The sequence below is a fragment of the Condylostylus longicornis genome, unplaced genomic scaffold (assembly GCF_029603195.1).
Source record: "Condylostylus longicornis isolate FDR11 unplaced genomic scaffold, ASM2960319v2 ptg000048l, whole genome shotgun sequence".
Taxonomy (NCBI): Eukaryota; Metazoa; Arthropoda; class Insecta; order Diptera; family Dolichopodidae; genus Condylostylus; species Condylostylus longicornis.
In genome coordinates this window covers 8,180,816-8,203,327 of record NW_026578017.1, presented here as the reverse complement: position 1 = coordinate 8,203,327, position 22,512 = coordinate 8,180,816, and positions in this window count along the sequence as shown.

Genomic DNA, 22,512 nt, shown 5'->3' with positions numbered 1-22,512 from the left:
TCACTTTTAATTTATAATGTTTATATTATTTTCTATTTAATAACTGTAAAATAAGAGTGAATTTGATTGTGGTATTTTCAAAGTGCGGTATGTCTTTTATATACACCTACATATAAAGATACATAAACCATTCTAGGCGATATTTTAATATCTATGGCAAGTTATTTTGAGGTGGGGGGAAACCAATAAACAACGACACAATAAAAATGTTAGTAATGAGAATAGTATTGTTGAAAATTTAATTTTGGAGAAGAAAAACAAAAATAATTCGTTATATTTTTTTTGTGCTTTATTTTTTTCTGTTAAGTTTTAGATAGAATGAGTTCAGACGGAAGGATAATGTAAAATGAGATATTTTTGTTCTAATTTTGGACCGGTAATGATATCTCCCCCGTTCTTTTTATTTTATTTTTATTTTAGAGAAAAATGCTTACTTTCTTTTATAGTAATTTTTGATATACATTCACATATTTGGGTAGGTATATATTTTGTAGACTCTATACTATGGTATACCACATTTTAATAATAAAGCAACCACAATATTCTTGTATAGTTTTCATTGTTTTATGGTTGACTATTCAATTCATACATAATAGAAAAGTCCTTTTTTTTTCTTGTTTTATTCTTGTTTTTAATTAATGACTACCATGTAATTTAAAAGTCAAAAGAATTGATAATTATTTTCTTTTGTTAACGGTATCGTAGGATGATTTGTAAAGTATTTTTGAATTTTATTTGTTGTTTTTTTATTCTTTTATTTTATAGAAAATTTAAATGCTTTGGCAAAGAAAAACAAGGAAAACAAAATAACATACAAACGATTTTGAAAATTAAATTGAACAAATTAATTATAGTTAAAATTACAGTCATAATTAAAAGATTTTATATTTTTATTATAAATTAAGGATATTTAGGAATTTGCATTGTTTTACAATAAAGATTAATTACTTTAATGTTGATGAAATTTTAAAAATTTATTTGATAATAGTGAAAAGGATTTTAAATTTAGTTCGAATTGAATATAAAATTAATTGAATAGATTTTTTCAATGATATTGAAATTAATATTTAAAATTAGGTTGAAATTTTATTTGAATGGTTGAAATTGTTTGCTTCAATTTTTTGTGATTGTAAAATCTCATCATTTGAGAATATTAAAGCTATAATCTAATTAAAAATTTTAAAGGGAAATAAAAGAAATTTAAAAGATTATTGAATTTGTTTTGTAACCATTAGAATGAAAATTTAAATAGGAAATTATTTAAATTGAAAAATATTAAATTTAATGACTACTTACAATGGAATTTTAGTAAAGAATGTTATTTTTGATCTAATATTTTTAGATCATAGAATAACGCACCATCGGAAGAGTATGGCGAAAGACGGTCTTTAAGTTTTTAGTACTTTAAACTTTTAAGGAAAATTATTTGCCGGATATGTACAAAGTTTTGGGTTTCTGTTAGTTTTCATAAAATTCGCAAAGGTAAACTTTTGTATTTGTGTTTAATGCTTTTATACGTTTTCATAAAATTCGCAAAGGTAAACTTTTGTATTTGTGTTTAATGCTTTTATACATCCGTATATGGTTGTGCTTTCTAACTTTAGATACTAAATATTGAAATGAACAATTGATGGAAATTTCGGACTCTTTAGAAAATTGCGGAAAATATTGTTGTATAACTCTATATTGAAGTTCACTGCTTGGATTTGCAGAGAAATATTTATTAGTAAAACACAGTGAACAAAAAATACTGCTTTTAATATTTTTGTAAAAAGAATGAGAAAATTACAAGATAAGATGTTATGAGACTAATCGAGACCAATTCGCATAACACAAAACAAAAATTATTATAAAAAATTGATTTTTCTTTTGTATTCTATTCATCTTTTGTTCAAAGTCTAGTCTAGGGACTGTGTAGATAGGAAGAAAACTACTCGTTTGAATTTTTGAAAAGAAAATTTTAAATATTTTGCCGTGTTTTTATTATTTTTATTATTTAACATTTCTTTTTCTCCAGAGAAAATATTTGTATAAATTATTGAAAAACGGAAAGATCTCTTACATTCTTTATATTTTTTTTTGTTCTCTTTTAATTTCATATTTACATATATATGTATAAGACAAGGTGATTAAGTTTTTAATAGGGGGAGAAAAGATATGAAATAAAAGTAAAAATGAGATAAGAAAGATAAAATTGCTTTCAGTTAGCTTTAATAATTATACGCGAATAGATATAGTTGACCGTGTCAACTCTGTGATAACCGTAAGAATAAATAATTTTAAATCTGAGAGATTTGACGTATAGCTTCACACAACCTTTTTTTTTTATATGGCTAGTGCAATTTTATATTCCGTATTTTTCCATATAAACTCATATAATCTGAAAGAGCCACATAAAATAATAGCCACATCACCAAATTCCATTGTTCAATATTAATTCAGCTTGTACCCTTGACAGTTTCTGGACTATGAACAAGCAACCTATGAAGTTTTATGTCAGCTACCTCAAACACTCGAGAAATAAATTTTAAAGTTCTATAGCAGTTATCCGAACCAGTTATATCCAATTCACACAGGGTTCCGGCATTTAATACTTCAAATCCTTTGTGAAAATTTAATAATTTAGTTTTTGAATTATCGCTGTGATTGATGGATAGACATATTCAAATCGACTCAGAACTCAACGCTGATCAGAAACATTCACTTATGTAATATCATAGAATCATGCGATTTCTAGTGAGATAAATTAAAAATTTTAACAAACAAACTTAATATAAACTTTCTACATTATATTATAATTATGAACTAGCAACCAGTATTGATGGTTGCGATAAATGCATTTCAAAAGTGCAACGGAAAACGATTTCAATATTTTAAGGGCTTTAGTGCGCAAAATTAACATCATTCTTGCTAATGCTAAATATTTGCTTATACGGCTTATACGGTTGATGTTTCGTTTAAATAAAGATTTTTAATTAATTGTCTTTACTTGATATTTTGAATACAAGTTGTCTTTCTTCATTTGATTTGTGTTCCGAATTTGCTAGTTTTTTACACATTTCAATTCAATTTCAATTCAGCGTTTCTTCTGAGTTAAATTTTCTCATTTATTAGACAAAATGTCGTACATAATTTTTTAAAATTCCAAATTTTACCGTACTTATACGGCGTTGCTACAAAATTTTTGATTTTTAGGTGAAGTTAAATTCTATCTAGTTTGAACTTCAAGTTCTTCATTTTTTCAAACTTTATTTATGCTTTAAATTTTTGAATTACCTCAAACTTTTTAAGAAAATTGCTATTTGCACTTATTTCTTTGATTAGTTGAATATTATATAATTTTTGAGCTGACCAATGTTGTAGTGGTTATTGTATTGATCCTTTAACCAAAAGGAGGACTCGGTTTCAAGCCCAATCAGGTCTCTATAAAAATTATATTTAATATTTATGTAACTTTATACACATTACACTATACAAATATAAAAATTCCAGCAAAATAAAATAGTAAATATCAATAACCTTAAATATTTAATATAAAACTAGGGTAGGCTCGTCACCTACCTAGTAAACTCACTGACGTAAGAAACTGGTTCATGGTTATCTACAATATCGTGCACTAGCCCTATGTTCCTCCCAGGAGCAAAGTAGGAATATAAAAGAAATATAATTTTTACTGAATTTCCAATAAAATTTATATCTTAAATTGCTTAAATATAAAATTTGATACAAAATAGTTCAACAAATGATTATTCTCTTCACATAATTTAAAAAAAGAAATTTTTTTTAAAATTTTAAAATACTTTAAGATTTAATTTGCAGCTATCGAATAATAAATTTCATAATACCCAGTAGATATTATTTTTTTATTGTACTAAGGATCATAATATTTTAAGACATACAATATCGTAATACAAAAAAAATAAAAACAACAATAATTTTTTAAGTCCATCTGTACTCTTCTATAATTCATTTTTTTTTTTTAGATTTGAAGCATAGAACATTTTTTTTCTGAATTTTATCTTCATATTTCATTATAAATTTATTTCAAAAATTCGATCGGGAATAAGAGATTTAAAGCATATCCGTTTTCAATATTTTATAGGAAAAAAAAAATAAAACGAATACCAAAAGAAAAAAAGGGGAAGCAGGAGCAAAAATTAAAAAAAAAAATGAATACACCGGAAATAGTTTTTATGTATTTTAAGATATGACTTGCAATTTTATTCACACACAAAAGCACACGTATTGGCTACATACAAATGTATTACAAAATCTAATACTCAATATTTTGGTTCGCTACTGATTTTTTTCACGTAATCGAAGTTTTTGTTTGCTGCTATAAAATATGAAGGCACTTTTATGTATTCTAAGAAGATTTCTCACTATAACATATTGGTTATGTTGCACATAATAAATATTTTAATGTAAACATAGATTTGCACACATGTATAAAATATCTATCTCTTCAAGCTATTAAGGTTGAATATGTTGTGTAAAGGTAAGTGTATTAGGTACGTGCATCCGGTGTTTGTACTAGAATTTGTTGAGTTGACACTCTCAATAAGTACAAAATAATATTAGATATGATGAAATATTATTTATATGTGTGTAAGTGTGTGTACATATAAAATATGAGCATAGTCATAAAAATACAGGTGAAAATCGTACTATAGTTTTTGAAATTTTCAAACATGTGTAGGTAGGTGTCTTAGTTTATTTAACCTTATTCTAGTGTAATAATTCATTTTACAAAAAGTTTCAAAAAAGTTTTATAAACAAAGAAAACTTTTGTTTTACAAAATCTGTTTTCTTCTTCTGAAGTTTAGAAATACGTTTATGCTAAATGGAATAGTCTCTGTAAGTATATTCTTACGTATATACTTACAGAGACTATTTCATTTAGAATACCCTAATGTAAATAGCTTTATTTATTAAAGGTTTATTTTAAGGAGATTTTGTATTTCCAACAATGATAGCCCTGAAAATGAAGACTAGCGAAAACAAATCCTATTATTGGTATTCCTGCATTTATCTGTTTTTTTGGACATACCAAAATTAATAATATATTATATTATAACATTATGTTTAGAAGCATTTTATACAAATTGAAAACCGTTTATAATTTAGAGCTGGAATAAATGTTCTCTCGAAAACTTTGTATTCTTGTTGGTGATTACTTTTGTTGGTTAGATACTATTCAATTTTAAACTTAGCTTTGGTGCTTGCGCACTAAGCCCTAAAATTTAGTTTGCGTTTTGCAATTTGATTTTAGTAATGAGGTGGGCTTACGAGTTTGTTTTACATTATTAAACAATAAACATATTATTATGTATATATATGTATTTTATTTCAGATGCATCCCGTAGTAGACATATTGTGAATCTGTATCCTCCAACTGTGCTGTTGCTGCGTGTCAGATTGTAATTGCTCAGGGATCATTTTTAGATTTTGGTAGCTTATACATAACATGAGAAGAGTCTGCTCTTAATTAGTTTGTTTTTGCGCAGAGTAGATGCATCTGCGGATTGCATTTAGTTTTATTATTGCTTCTTGTTTTAGTTTCTGTCTGTTGAACTGAACTTCAACTAATTAGTTGAACTGTTTGTTTGGTAGTTGAACTGGAAAAGCTTATATCTAAATAATAATAAATTTCTATAATTTTCTTCCAACCTTTCACCTTATAATAATTTTTCTCCTACTAACTTGCCTATCCTTATAAATAAGTTTCTTTATTATAGCCATTTTTTTGCTTTTTGCTTTATCGCGTATTGCTTAATTCTAAATGCCTAATATAAGTTAATATTTTTAAAGAGATCAACATTTTTAACGTTTAGGACAACTTTGTTGCTTTTTTTAAATGTTGCTGGAGAAATTTCGTAATTTTAATATCAATAATGTAGGTACGTAAAATGTGTTAAGAAAATAAGTTCTTTCAAGTGTATTCAATGAAAAAAAGTTTGGCCACATTTTGAATTTTAATTTATGCTGTTTATTCTGAAAAAGTTTAAAATATGATATTAATAGTTGCGCTATGAAAAAAATTCTAGCTTAAATGATCATTTACAAACTTACTTTTTATGCTTGCTTTAATAAAAATTTAGAACATTTTTCTAAATTTTTCTCTTCCGTTCTATCCAAATTTTATTTCAATATTTTGAGATTTCTTTTGACCTTGATATCTCTTTGCAAATAAAACTCAATCGTTATTCCAACAATTCTAAGCAATATTTGCTCCAACTAAACTAATAATATGCTTAAAATACTTTGGTAGGTTCGATTTTGTGACTATTTGCCTTGACATCCTTTATAGAATTGAAGATGGAACTATCCTTAACACTATCCTCAATATTTTAATCTCTCCTTAGTGCGTAATATTGCCGCCTGTAATTCAATTGTCCGGTTCTACTTTTCTTGGAAAAATCACATTCCACTTAAAAAATACCAAAGCTGTTCTAAATACTAATAAAAATATTAAATTATTTCGGAATCGTAGTGCAAGTTAATAAAAAGTTTTTCATTAACTTTTCACAATTAATTTAATTTCACTTTGTTAAATTCAAATTTGATACAATCAACAACTTTAAAAAAGATTTACACTTGTGGGACTATTTTTAATGTCACTTTGAATGGTTCACAGAAAATTTCAGTTTCAGATTAAAATTTTCAATTTTACATAATAAACGTAAGGTATCTATTTATAATACCAATACAAAATGTTAACATTTAATCTGCAGGGAATAAAAAAGGAAAGAATATTTTATGTTAAAATGTTAAAAATTAACCTTAAGGATAGAATCACTATTATAAACACTTTTAAAAGAAAATACACGACTAAAATATTAATCAGAAGAATAAATAACTTTTATACTCTGGACCCATTATTATATCTCAACTATGTCATTTAATCGTCCTTTTCTTGTTCATATTATTTCGTTGTTATATAAAAGCCCACTAATAATGCTCAATATTTTGTATGTTGATGGTGTATGGATTTATCTAAATATATAATGTACATGTACTCTGTTTCCTTATGTTACATTGCATATCAATGCTATATCTTATTTCAAGGTTAATGTACATTTTAGATACCATAGATAAATTTGCAGCAATTCTCTGAAATACTAATCTAAGAAACAGAATAGAAAAACCATTGTTACATATAAGCACGTTTTAAGGACTGATTACTCATAGTAGGGAGTTTTTGGCACATTTTTTATTCGAATAAAAAAAGTGGAGGAGTAAAATAGAATGGATAAAACTGTTTTTTAACTTCTCTTTAATATTTTTGCAGGTCTATGAAAAATTATTAGGTCTACTTACATTATTATAACAGAAGTATATAACATAGGCACATATACAATGTTATTATGTTTGGCAGCATTAACAGGCTTTTTTTTCTATTTCGCCATCTGTAGAAATATCGTTCGTGAAATGAGTATACACGAACACATACAAATATAAATAATTGTTAAAATATAGTGTTTGTAAGGCAAAAAAAAATAAAACTGAAAATCGATTAATGGCTTATTAAGGAGCTTCTATTATTCACTGACCTCATTTTCGATTTAATTTTTTCTCATTTTTTTCGGTAAAATATCAAAATAAAAGAAAACCCGCAAAAAAAAAGTTCTAAATTCTTTAGATTTTATGATTCTTTTTTAGGATGATTGTCCATTTCGTTATACTTAAAACGCTATTATGATTGGAATTCTATTATATAAAAAGGAAATCATAAAAATCTATTAGTTTTTTTCTTTTCTTTTTTCTTTGTTGGAAAATCGAAAATATAGAGACGATTTGAAAGGTGATTTCATTAAAATTACTTTAATATTATGATTTTCAACAATAGACAGTTGAAAATTATTCCATTAAGATGATTATCAATGGAAATTTTTTAAGAATTTAACACTTAATAACATTTAATACGAGAATATTTTTTCAAAATTGTTGTATATTCCAAATGGGCATCAAAATACCCATAAAGTATACGTATTTCAAACGGAGATATACGAGTATTTGGAGAATTATTAACTTGTAGTGCATGATAAAATTTTGTTAAACTGCTATACAAGTATTATTTTACATTATTACTGAAAAAAATTTCATATAACAACATACATATACGACAAAGGTAATTACGTTTATAGAAATTTGTAACGCGCTTAAAAGTACTGTTAAAGTAGAGTCATAACCTGGGAATTGCTGTCAAAGTCAGTATTTCAGGGTTTTCTAATATTTTATAGATATTTGTTACGATTCTCATGCATGCCTAGTTTAACTTTCAACTCATGAACACTTTAAACACAAACTTGTTAGTATTAACTGCAATTAGAGAAATCGATTTTTGTCAGAAATTAACCTATTGTTCGGAAAGAAAACAATTTACTTACCCTTCCCTCTATGGATGTAATATCGTTCCATTTCCCAAAATCTAAAACATACTTGGAATTCTTCAAAAGCTTTTTTCGTTTCTTGGTAGTGAAACTAACAATTATTATTTCTTAAAATACAGTTTCTTACTATTAGTAACGTATCAGCAAAATTTCAAACTCTTTTAAAACTAAAAAATAGCAGTGAATTATTAGTCGTAGGATCCATTCATTATTTTAATAGCATGTTTTGTTGAATTTTAAAATTTGTATTTTCAATGCCTGGCAAAACAAAAAGCTAACCGCAAAATTCGTGCTAATAAAAAATATAATAAATTATTTATCTAAACTGCCTCACTTAAGTTACTTGCTCAAGTTAAGTTTTTTTTCTCATCCTAAATGTATGCAAAAAATTTGAAAACTTGGTATTTTTATGAAAGTCATGCTTGTGGATTGAATTTTAGAAAAGGCGTATTCGCTTTTTAAGGAAAAGCACCAAAGTAGCACCTACTATACAAACCATTGGTTTTATTCGAATTTATTATAGAGTATTTTCATTTGTTCAATAGAAATGTGCTACTTTATAAACCTGTTATGTTTCGATTCAAATTTTTATTTTCACAACTTTAAACAATTTTTGTAATAAATCTCCTTTATATTCGAATTTTCAATTTTCATTAATTATGTAAATTTTTTGTAGACACGATTAATTTAATTAAAATTCAATTCAATAAAATTAATACAGCTGTTGTAAAATTATTATTATTATTTATTTTTATTCATACTTTTGAAATGTAATATTTCATTTTTAAATAGCAATTTTATATGCCCGCACAATAATTTTGTATAGTATTGTTAATGCGTATAGACTATAACATTGTTAAAATGAAAAACCTTAATATTTTATTGCATGCATTGTGATTGTATATGTGTTATACTTAAATATATTATATAAAGCATATTGTGAATATTATAAATATAAATAATAAATTGAAATGCTGTTAAGCATTTGGTTGTTAATAAAATTTTTATTATGATCCTTAATTCTAGTTATTAATGTTTTATACGTATATGTATATAGGTTTAGTAATAAACATATTTTGTTATAATAAAGTACTAAAATTATATAGATAATGATTTATTGCTCAAGTTCACAGACATGAATTGAAATTCAAAGTAAACACTCGCAATAATAATAATCATAATATGGCCTAATAAAAAAAATTTATGATATTAACGCCACCTTTAATTAGAATTAAGAGTTATTATTTTTAGTTTTTGTTGTTCATTAAGTAAAGTACGTAATGTAATGGAATAGTAATTTTTATCGATTTAAATAATACTGATTCAGATTTCTTGTTGTTTTAAATTTATGTTGTTAGCGAAATTGTGCTTTATTGTACTTGTATTTTAGAAACTCTAATTTTTTTTCCATCAATTTGAATTTTTTATCAAATGCACAAGTATAGTTTCAATTAAGCTTGCTAAATTAACCCGTTTCGTCGGTGCTCTTCAAAAATTATAAGAGCCTAAAATAATAAGAGTGATTCATTTCAATAATTTGAATTTTTAGTCTTAACTCAAGAAAAATAATTTGAAATATGGGAAATTTCTCTTTTCTGTTAAACTATAAATAAATAATTTCAGTAAGATATTTAAAATTTTTAATTTTGTCAGCCATATTTGAGTGTTTTCATTTAAATTATTTGTAATTGAAACGCAATCTGCGGGAACATTTAAAAAATAAGTTGCAAATTTTCGTATTTTGCCTTAATTAATCGTATGAATTTACGTCCAAAAATCTTACGCAAAGGACCTGTGTTTGTTAGTTTTGAAATATTCAAAATTTTCACTTTTCAGCCATAATGCCTCTATATATTGTAAAGTATTAGTAAAGTCTAAAATAAATTTTTAATTCTCACGCCAATTGTAAAAAAAATTGTTGTTAACAAAAATATCTATACTCTCTTTATTAAGCCTATTTCAGTAGTAGTAAGTAAGGCAATATTACATAGCTTACGTTCATTAACGAAATCAGATTAAATTTTTAAATCTTATCTCCAATAATAATTAATACTCGTATCAAAAATTTTTCTATTATAAAATCCAGATATTTTAACAAAAGGGAAAAATTAATAATAAGAAAATGAAATTAATTTGGCAAACCAAAATTTTTTTCTTTCCGTTTCGTAAAAAAAATTTTTTGCATATTTTTAGAATGTTAAAATATAAAATCTATTGTTAAAAATTAATTTAATTTATGATTTATTAGCCATAATTTGATATCCTTTTTTTTTTATTTTTAGTTTTCTTTCTCTTTTATTTTCGAACTTATTGTGTAAAAAATCCACAAAACTCTCTATTTATTAATTTAGGATAATCAACCGGCCCAAAAGGTCAGAAAAAAAATTTCCTTTTTTTTATGTGAGTTTTTCTTTTATTTTTTACCCACAATTATTTTTATAGTGAGGGCAAGAGAAATTGGAAAAAGTTGAAAAAGCAAAAAGAAAATCAAAAATTAAAATGAAAGCGAAAAATTCGAAATCAATTTTTTAATAACTTTTAAGCTTTTTTTTCCCTTTTAATTCATTTGTCGTTTTTATTTTTTTTTTTCATCGTCTTTTTATTTTGAATTCTGTGAACAGTAGGCAAAACGCAAAAATAAAACAAAACAAAAAAACTTTAAATTGTTATTTCTTATCCTTTTTATATTCTTTTAATTTAGGGCTATTGAAGAAGAAGAACAAGTAAAATAAAAAAAAAATAAAATGGAGACAAAATGGTGCGAAATGTCCGTTTAATTTTCTTTGTTATTTTCATTTTTGATTTTAAAGTAAATCGTTTTTTTTTGTGTATTTAAATACTTACAGAACTGAATTTATTTTTGAATTTAAATTTTTTTCAAATATTCCAAAGACTGAATTAAAATAAAGGACCGAAAATAGAGTTGTGCTCTTATAAGTGAAATTATTCGGATTTATTTGGCATAGAATGCTTACTCAGGAGTATGACAATACTATACTAACTTACATCAATAACTTTACTAGCAGGTGGTTGCATGAAATAGACAAGTGGGTCATATATTTGTTCAACACATACGTTACGAAGCGTCGTTAGCAAATACATATAAAAAAAAAACCTAGCAAAAGAGGTTTCTTATTTTTTCTTAGAACAGTCGGATTTTGTATTTTTGTCACAATATGAGAAATTTGACTGTTCTCAGTACAGAAAGCAGCGGTATAGCTAATATTGGTCTAATTAATTTTGTCAGTTTCTAAAAAAGAGTTTCTAAATAACTTACAAAGTCAGTTTCTAAATATTGATATGAAGTGAGTCGTAGAATTTGGGAAATATCTTTCTCACTTAAAATCTGCAAATAATACTCATTAACTCGTTTTTTCTTGCTTGGTGACTTAGCACTCGGAAAGTAGCGACTTAAACATTATGAGTCATGAGACCAACATGTTTAATATTAGGGCCATAATCGGAACTAATTTCCGCAAGTGATTCTTAAATACTATTTTATTTAGGATGTCGAAAACAAAAATTGTATATAAATATAATTATATGTATATAGAAAAGGAACACAGTCAATAATAATTCCTGGCATTAAGTAATGGAGAGAAATAAGTAAAAATGTGAGAAAAGAAAAGGAAAAGATATAAAAAAAACGTGCCAAATGAGAAAACAATAACGTCAATTATCCTTTATCAATTCGTGTCGTTCAATTTATATTGTATATATAAATATAATATTGAAACCCGCACGTACATAATGTGTACAATATATTATGTATAAATTAGTATATAAAAGTATATATGTATGTAAGGATAACATTGATAATAATGTATAAATATAACCATCTCGTTAAGGGATCAGTGTCTGATTTTGATGATTCAATTTTGAAAAAAGAAAACGAAAAAAAAAAAGAACCAAAGAAAAAATAAGCGAAACTACAAAATATAAAAATTAAATGAAGAAATTTTATATCCTTTTTTTTTCTTTCCTTCATTTCGTTTTTTTATTATTTTGTTATACATAGCCGCAAATCAGTGAAGAATAAAAATTGTTATACATTCTTTTTTTGCTGCCAAATTTTCTTTTTTTTTTTTTATTTTATCCATCTTTATTTTTATTTATTGTCATTGCAAGGGAAAAGAAATGTCCGGAAACTTAAAAGGAAAAGGCGAATTTATTAGCATTCTTATAATGTTATAAAATTTATTTAAAGAAATTGCTTCCCTTATAATATTTCGATTTTGATTTGTCTTATTTAATTTGCAGCTAACAACAAAAAAGAAATAAATTGCTTATAAATGGCAAGTCCTTTACATAAATTCATCCATGTACCATCTTATATTATAGTGATATCATTTAAATGCGAAAATAATTAATAGAAATTAGATGCAAAAATAATAATATTTGACATGGGGTTCTATTGGCAAAATTGAACTAATTTGAAATTCTAAGAAATAATTTCTAAAATGTCAGGTCGTCATTAGACCCAATATTGCGGCAATTAAACGTTATCTGAATGAATGACTCTTGAAGTTGAATAAAAATTGACATAAAGATTCACAAAACTTTGATAAAAGTATTATACTTGTACCAGATTTATATTAAGTTTCACCGACTAACTGTTCAATGAGTTCGATTATGCTTTTCAAAGCTATAGGTGTCTAACAAAATTGATATTTTATATTTTTAAGGGATAAGACCTTGAATGAACACGGAATCTCTGTTGATGATTTTTGCTCTAGTGAAAGAAATTATGTAGACGCGTCTATATTTTATAAACAGTTGAAAATTTAGTTCGTCTATAGTACCGTGAATATATACGAAAAAATTCAGATGAGATTTTGGAAAAGAGGCAAAAATTCTCCTGAAAAAATTGTATTTCTATGCTATCTAAGTACATATTTTGTCTTTTTTTATTCTAGATTTCCTCATTTATGTTATCTTTACTAGCCGAATGCATATATACAACAAGTGTTTAAAATGTTTGAGTACACTATAGAATTTATGTATTATACAATTGCTTATATGGCTTTATATTTCATGAATGTCAGACGCTCTTAAAAACCATGAAGATTAAATCTATTCAAATCGCATTGCAAATTGCTTTATTTGTCATTATAACGGTTTGTATTATTGAAATATTTAATATTGTCAATTTCATAAATAGACAAAATTATTTCGAATAGGCTAGGAACAAATGGCTAGAGCAATATTTCTTATATTTTTTATAAAAAAAAAATTAATTTTCAAAATGGAATAAATTTATTACAAAATAAATTTTCACTATGAATTCGGTTTGAAAAACACAAATTTTTGTCCTCATTCATTTTTAAAACATGATCAACTTATCATTATCAATTTCCATATAGTACGACAATAAACTGACATTTTTTTTTGTGTATACGCTTTAATCTTCTAATGGTGTATACCATATTATAAAAATATCATTGAATGCAATAAATTTAATGATTTCTTTAATGTTAATTTCTTAAATAATTTTCCTTTTTCTTTGTTTTCAAATTAATCTTATTTCTTTAATTTTTTTTTTGTGTTTTTGGTTGATGACAAGACTTTTCTACAAAATAATATATTATACATATATTGAACAAAAAGATATTATTATACAGAAACTGGTGCTGTTATAATATGTAAGTATGCACGAACAAGTTATAAGAGTATATTGTTATATAAATTCATACCTACGTCCTACATATTCAGATTACGTAATGAGAATTATTGCAGGATCTATACAAGAATAGGTGTATGGTACGAGTATACATAAAGAATAAGTTGAAAACATAAGCAAAATGAAAAGAGAAAACACAGAAAGAGAAATTTAATTCAATTGAATGGAATTTACTGTGTGCAGTGGATTTCTAATTTGAATTTTTCAATTTGAGCCTTTTCTTGTATTCAAATACTTTTTTTTTATATGTACATCTACATTTATTATTCGTGTACTATATTATATTATGTTTGTGTTTTAATGAATACACTTAGGTACTTGAAGATGAAAATCTTTAGAGAAAAACAAGTCTAATTTCAACCATATCTAAATTTTCGAAAAGAATAAAGTTTTTTCTTTGCAAAAAAATTTCATCAAGACTATATGGTATGTGCGTACATACATACATAGTAATATAATATACTCGTATTTCAAAGCTTTAAAATATTAAAGAAAAACAAGGGTAGGGAGGCGATGAACAGGAACAATAAAATTTCGAATACGTATAATATATTCACTGTAATTTATACATGTGGGTGTGTATAATATTGTGATAATAAAACAATGAGTGAAAATTTGAAAGAAATATTAGCAAATTTACAGAATTTCAAGGACTTCTCATCCTTTCAACTTTCTATCTTTTATCAGTTTATGTATATTATGGGCATGTGCTTTATATGTTTATACCTAAACAGAGAAAACTCAAGTATGTAATATAGAATTTTTATACAAAAATAAATTTATTTACATTCGCGTTTTTAAGATAAATTTGCGTTTTTACAGTTTAACATTTTTATAACTGTACATTTAATGTTCTTTTGTTTTTTTCTGTTTTTTTTTTAGATACAAAATCCTGTTTTATTTTTGGTCTTATTTTTTTCGATTTCGTTTCATCTTATATTTCATTCGATTTTTTATTGTTTCTCATTTTATGAATAAATTTTCATTGGTTTTTCTTCTTTTTTTTCATTTTATTATTTTTTACTGCATGATTAATCCTTTTTCATTTTCATTTTGTATTTTAATATTTTATGTATAATTTTTTGTATGTTTGTGCGTCTGTTTATTGTAGTTCTTTGTTGATATTTTTGTTTTTTTTTTTGGTTGTGCCAGGATTTATTTATTTAAAAATGAAATTGCGCCAAGAAAAATTATTACATAAATTGGTTGATTTAAATTAAAATAAACAGTTATTTGTGGTGGAATATTTTTGTTCCTTTTTATTTTTTTCTTTTATTTATCAAAAGTTATTTCATTCCTTTTCATTTTGTTTTTTATAATATTTTAGCGTTTTTATTAAATTTTGTTTTGCGAGAGATGAAATGAAGAAGATATGAGTTAGAAAAAATTTTAATAAAAAAATAAAAACAAAAAATGGCAATAAAAATAATTTATTTATTAAAAATGAGAAAACAAATTTAACATGTTTATTTCCTGAGAGTTTATTGTGTTCAATGTGTAAGTATTAACGAGTAGTTTTACATTAATTTTCGTATGAGGTCGAATCAAAAGTCAACACCAAGTCAAAGGTGGAAAATGTAAAAACTTTTCGTTGACATGACAAAAATACAGGACGTGATATTAAGAGTCAAAGAGCTACATACAGATTGTAATAAATTTTCTTATAATTTTCATGCATATAAATAAATATGCACCTAAAATACAAGTTTTATTTAATTGGAAATTAATTGGAACTACACCTTTAATTGAAAATATTCAGGCCTTGGAGCGAAAGCCAAGGAGTCTGGGTCGCAGTTTGAAAATCTTAATTTATTGGAGTTTAATTTGGTCAGAATAAGATGTCGAAAATTTATAAAAAGAAGTCGAATTTAAAGTTCAGGGCCCCAATTTCTGTTTGATAGTTTAGCAATTAGAACCGAGTCGGATGACAAGAACTTTAAATCGACTTCCCAGTTAAATATTATAATACATATTGATATCTGGAATATTTAAGGAATAATATGAGAAATTATTCACATAACACAAGAAATCAGGGAAGTACCTACATATATACATTTTAATCTTAAAGCGATAAAAGAAAAATTTAATATTAAAAAAATTAAATAATATTCTGATAGTTGTATCGCAGGCAAATATCGCATGAGATGGATAATATCACGCATATCTTCTATTCTAGTTGATATAGATGTGATATTTAAATTGTGACCAAGTTACTTGCATTCGATAAACCATGACGTCAATTTGTTTTTAGTACTTTTAATGATGTAGAAAGTTCCAACTTCAAGAGATTTGGAATGTTCCTGCTGGAACAAAAATTACTTTGAGAAAAATTTGGGATTTATTTTTAAACTGTTTTTTGTTTTCATTGACATAGCGAAAATATTTTCCTGTCATTCTATTCTAATTTTTTTTTTTTTGACATTGCTTCAGCTATCAATGCTTCCAACCTAATAATATTTTTTATTGCCTGTGCATCAACGTCTATCTAAGAGGCATATTTAAGGTGACGTAAGTTTCTTTATCACGTCAGCGATTCGACTAATATAATACGGGTGATTATTGGTAACTTCTGAAATTATTAAGTTTTTTAAGTCATTTAATCATATTTTTTCTTTTTCAATTGCATAACTTTCTTAATAATAAAGAATGAAAAACAAAAGATTTCGAAATTTTTTTACAATATTTAAATCTTTTATTTTTGCCCGTCAGTGCAGAGTCCAATTTAAAATAATGTGGTACAGATCACATATGCTCATGCAAATCACACTTTTGCAAATCCCTATTATGTTTATATTTAATTAAAATTTTAGGGTATATAAAACGTTGCTTTAAAATACCATGTCGCTTTTGTAGTAGAGGATGGGTATAGGAAAACTCAAAGGTTTGTTCTATTCATTTTTTTTTCTCAAGTTTAAAGCATAATAAAATTTATATTTTCTCTTACCATTTTTCTATTCTATTTCAGAAACCGTAACGAAATGGAAATATTTTAGAATTTTATTTAATTTTCTATATTTCCAATGTTAAATAATGAGTATCTTTTTTATCCTTAAAAATAACTATAATAATGATTATAAAACTGTGAGTATAAAAAAATATGCGTGTGTATTTGTATGTGAAGAAAAAAAATTTTTTTTTGTAGCCTTACACTTGGTGTTTTGAAATATGTGATCAAAGTATTCAAATGTAAAATTTTAATGATGTTTTAAAATAAAATAATAGTAATATAATAATAACATAGCATTGGGGAATATATGTATGTATAAAATATACATTAATACATCATTTTCTATTAATTTTGAACAAAGCCGCAGTTTATATATTACATACATTCATACCATATAACACAGCTTTTATGTTAGATACTACATTCATTTAGGGACTTAAAATATTTCTAGTTTATTCTATGACTAAGTATATAAAATGTTAAAAGTGTAAAAATAAATGTAAATTTTAGGAAAAATTTTTGTCGCGTCAAATAAAAGTTATACTCAATAATATCTATAAATGCATAGAATGTATACGTGTTGTATACAATGTACATATTATGTATTTTATGCGTTCATATTATTATCTTATTCTAAATTGTTTAGCATTTATATTGTAAAATGTACCTAAATATACGATACAAGCTGTTTCACACAAGCGATTATATCGGTATCGATTTTAATAGTTTAATATGGTTTCCAAGTTTATTTAAGTAAAATTCATAATCTTATGACTTTAAATTGGATTTAGTTTTATTGTGAAAAAGGTAATTAAAAATTTGTTATAAGCTTTTTACAAAATTTTCCAATTAATCTTATCTGATTAGAAAATTGATTCTCTCTCTAGAAAAGTTTCAAGTAATATAACCAGAGTTTGACAATGTCACCCAATTGAAAATACATTATCAGCCAATTTAAATTTCCTTTACCAAAGAAAATATTAGCATATTGAGAAAGGATAATTTAAAATCGTATATAAAAGTTATCAAATTTGTCAAAAATGTACAAATTTCTAAATTTATATAAATATTTTAGGGTATCACTAATATTGTAAAATATTATTCTTATTGAAATATTTTGTTTTAAAATCTTGTTATAACAAAATCTTGATGTTAAATATTGTAAATTGAGCCTATAAAACCTCTATGTGGAGATAGTCCTCTACTCAAAAATTTATTATAAATAATAAACAAAAATCTCATATATGAAATTTAGTTTATTTTATTTTTGGTATTCTGGTGGCTTTATTAAAATTTATGTATGTTATTTACATTATTCTGTCAATGTTACATCAATGTGAAACCTTTCACTTAAAATTTGAATTAAGATCTTTTACAATATTGATTTTTTTGAATTTTAACTACATTCAACGTTGATAACATTTCTACTTAATTTTACTGAATTAAAAGAATGGTACTACTTTAAATCAAATGATAATACTCTATTGTATTACAAATAAATTGGATATTACTTTTAAAAGATGATGTACACAGAGCAAATAAGGATTTTGTACTTTAACAATTTTATTTGTGATTTTTCAAAGCGCTTGAACACACTGTACATACAATATTCTCTGTATTATAAAAAAAGTATTAAAGGGAATATTGTATAAATCACCCACCTTCAATTTTGAATTTTTTCACATTTTAAACATCACTTATCAAGTCACGCACGTACAACTTATGTATACATACAATATTTTAGCGCTATAATGCCTCAAAAGTATTTCCATTTTTTTCTTTTGTTTCTGAAGTGTGATGTAATGCAATCAAATTGTTGAAGAATCCTTTTTATTTCATTTTTTTGTTTTTTTGTATATTTATTTGTAAAAAAATTTTGTTTGATTTTTTTTTGTTTTGTATTTTGTGTATATAAACTTTTTTAACGCCATAAATTTGAAATTGTAGATTTTTATATAATGATACGCATTTTCTATTAAAGAAGACAACAACAACAACAAAAACAGCATAAGAGAAGTGGTAAAACAAAATTGAAATAGACATAAAAAAAAAACTAGATGAAAAGAGATAGACAGGAAATTAATGATATGAAGAGAATAGAGGAATTTGATTCGTTCATTTCCCACCATTTTCTTTACGCTTTGATTTACTTTGTATATAGTTTTTATTTAATGCTATAAAACAAGAATAATATAATAATCTAGATATATATAGGAGTGTATATAGATGTATGTATGTATGTGCGTACACATTACATATTATATCGAAATATTTCGAATATTTATTTGTTTCGAATGCGGATTATTAAGGATTTTGAATTATTGTAATAGAGAAGAGAGTATAGTTGAGGTATAAAAAGAAATGTTAACTTTGCAGTATTTTACGATCAATAAAATGTCAATATTATACAAAATGTAACGTGTTTTTTGAATTTCAGCATCATTTATAAAATTTTCCATAAAAGTTACAATTTTTTATGCCAAATACGTGTAATGATAGCATTATAAAATGTATGTATGTATATGCAAATTTTATATATTCCACACAAATTGCAATTTCAATTTCGTAAGGAAGAGCTGTCTTTGTCCTTGTTTATTTTGTTCTAATTCTATTAGTAGAAGATTTGATTATTCACCAAAATACCGTATCTTTCTTTAATATTACAGAGTAGATTCAAAATTATAGTTTACGTTAGATTACAAAATATGGTAGTTTCATTTTACATCAGTTCAAATTTTTAATACCAATTAAATGGTCAATTTAGTTTTATGATACTAAAATAATTGGCTTCTATGTTCTTATGCGAATTTTACCGGATTCAAACGAACCATCGTTCGTTTGCTCCGCTTATTATTTAAAAATTTTAAGTTTTTAATAATTGATTTAAATAAAATTGCAGTCTTTAAAACATGAATTTATTATAGCCTTAAATTTTCTTTATTCCAATTAAATTGTTATTATATGTAATTAATTGTGCGTTATGAATAAAAAATAATCTTGGTGTTCTTTGGATGAATTTTAAATTCCTTAAACTATAATCATAATATGTGAAATATTCATTTAAAGAAACATCTAAGCATAAGATAAATAATATTGTGAACGTAAAAAATTAAAAAGATATTTAAATTTTCAATATAAATATTAAAAAAGTTGAGCGCTTTAAGTTCCATGAACTTTGACTTAATTTATGAAACATTATTAAAGATATACTTATATATTTTTAATGGAAAATAGCATGTCATCATGGTTGCAGAGTTTAGTTATAGACAACCACCATGCTTGCTCATTAAGCTGGAATTTTTTTCTAATATGCTATTTTAATTATTAAAATGAATAAAACTGCTTAGATTTATCTTCAAGCTCAAATGTAAATTATTTGAAGAAAGTTGAAAATTCTGGTATACAAATGTTAAAGGAAAAAATGTTTTTATGCGTTCTTGGTTGAATATTTTTCTATAAAATATTGTTCTCCAGACTGTAAAATTTATATTATAATTTGTGCATCAATTCATCTTAGATGGTAATTCTTATATGATTGTCAATCTTATATGTTCTTCTACATTTCTAATAACTTCGACGATATTATGAATTTTCCCCTTTTGTTGTTTGAGCACAAGAATTTTCCAATTCAATATAATTTTATATAAGTAAAACAAGTATGAAATTGGATTTTATTATATGTAAATATATAAGTTACTCAATTATATTATATAAAAGCTTGTATTATGGACGTATTAAATTTATTGAACAAAGACATTAGTTAACGAAAGCAAGAGATAGAAAATCAATAAGCATTATTTTGTTAACAAAAATCTGAAGAAGAATAGTTTTAACTTCTTCAAAACTTTAACATAAAAGGAAAAAATTAATTTTTCACGTGCAATAGAGCTACATAAACAGACAATCCCTTATTTTTTGATTTATATTAATAAAATCTACGGTTTATAATTATACCAATTCTCAATCTCGTTTCAGAACAATAAAAAAGGAACAGTGTTCGCGAGAAAATTCTTTTCCCATACAAAAAATAACCCTGTACTGTAGTAGAAAATAGTAAATTTCGTTTAAATGCTGATTTATCTCATTCTTTGTTGTGCAAATTAATTGAGTTAAAAATTATTTCTCCCCAAATTCATACAACATTACGCCAAATATGTAGATGGGATGAGTACTCGTATATTGAGAGAAAATCGGTTGTTATTTTAAAAGATTTTATGCAACGCAGATCTGTGTGAGGTCTATGTGTATATTTTCCAAACCTTGATAATTATCAGACCCTTGATGGCCCATGGAAAAAATTCAAAGATGCTCAAATTAGTACAAGTTTATAAAGTTTTTATAAATTACAAATAATGATGATCTAAAATGACCAAGACAGCAATAAATTTTTTGATGGCTTTAACGTGACGCTGGTAAGATGAGCCAAATAGTAATAATATAATAGTAATAATATAATCAAATTTGATCATAAACATTGCTAACCTATCATAAAAATATTTAAAATATCAGTGCAGTTAAGTCAGCTGTACTTCTTTTTACTAGTTTTTACAGTTTTTTTATGAATTTGTCTGTTGTACTTAAAAATAACAAAATTTCTTTTTGTTTCAGTTTTCTTTGTTTGTTTTTCTTAATTTTTATTTTTCCTGAAGTAACTTAACCCTATTTGGCCCAAAATAAATAATTTTTTTTGTTAACGACATTTTTTTTTCATGAACACAATACTGCAAATTCATAATAGTGAAAGTTTTTATACAACTGTTAAAAATATATTGCGTATGTATCACATTATTGTTTTGCAGTATTGTGTTTACGAAAATGCCTAATATTGCTCTTGAACTTTGTGTAACTGAATTAATGAGTACATTATTATCGAACTTTATATTTAAACATCCTTTTTTTATGATTTCATAGTTTAAACAATTAAATTTTAGAATAGTTCATAATATTAAAACATTTTTTTTTCTTTTTTCCAGGTAAATCTATATTGAGTATTACAAGAGACCTGCATGTGCATTATTATATTACTGGGCGAATTTACGTGAGGTGTCTTTTAAATTAAATAATCAAATAAATTTGTTTTGATAATTATCAAAATTTATTTAACAATAGATACAAATATTTTTACTTACATAATTTTTGTCCGGGTGCAGCTGAGAGGGTGGTATCAGTTAGTTCGAGTATCATTTATACAAATTCAAAAATAATTTGAAAATATATCGCAAACTACAGTATATGAATGCTACAGGATTTAAAATTTGTAAAAACGTATTTCCTTATACTTGAACTATTCCCAAAATATAAATTCAGTCGTTCTCATGCAATGCTTGAATAAATCACTTATGTCGGTAATGGATAGTTGACACGTTTAATTCAATCATTTTAAGTTTAATTATTAAGTTTTATTTTGCAAAATTTACCATTTCCATAAGAAAAATTTTTCATTACCTGCATTTTATTCTCAATATTTTCGGACAAAATATATTTCGTAATTA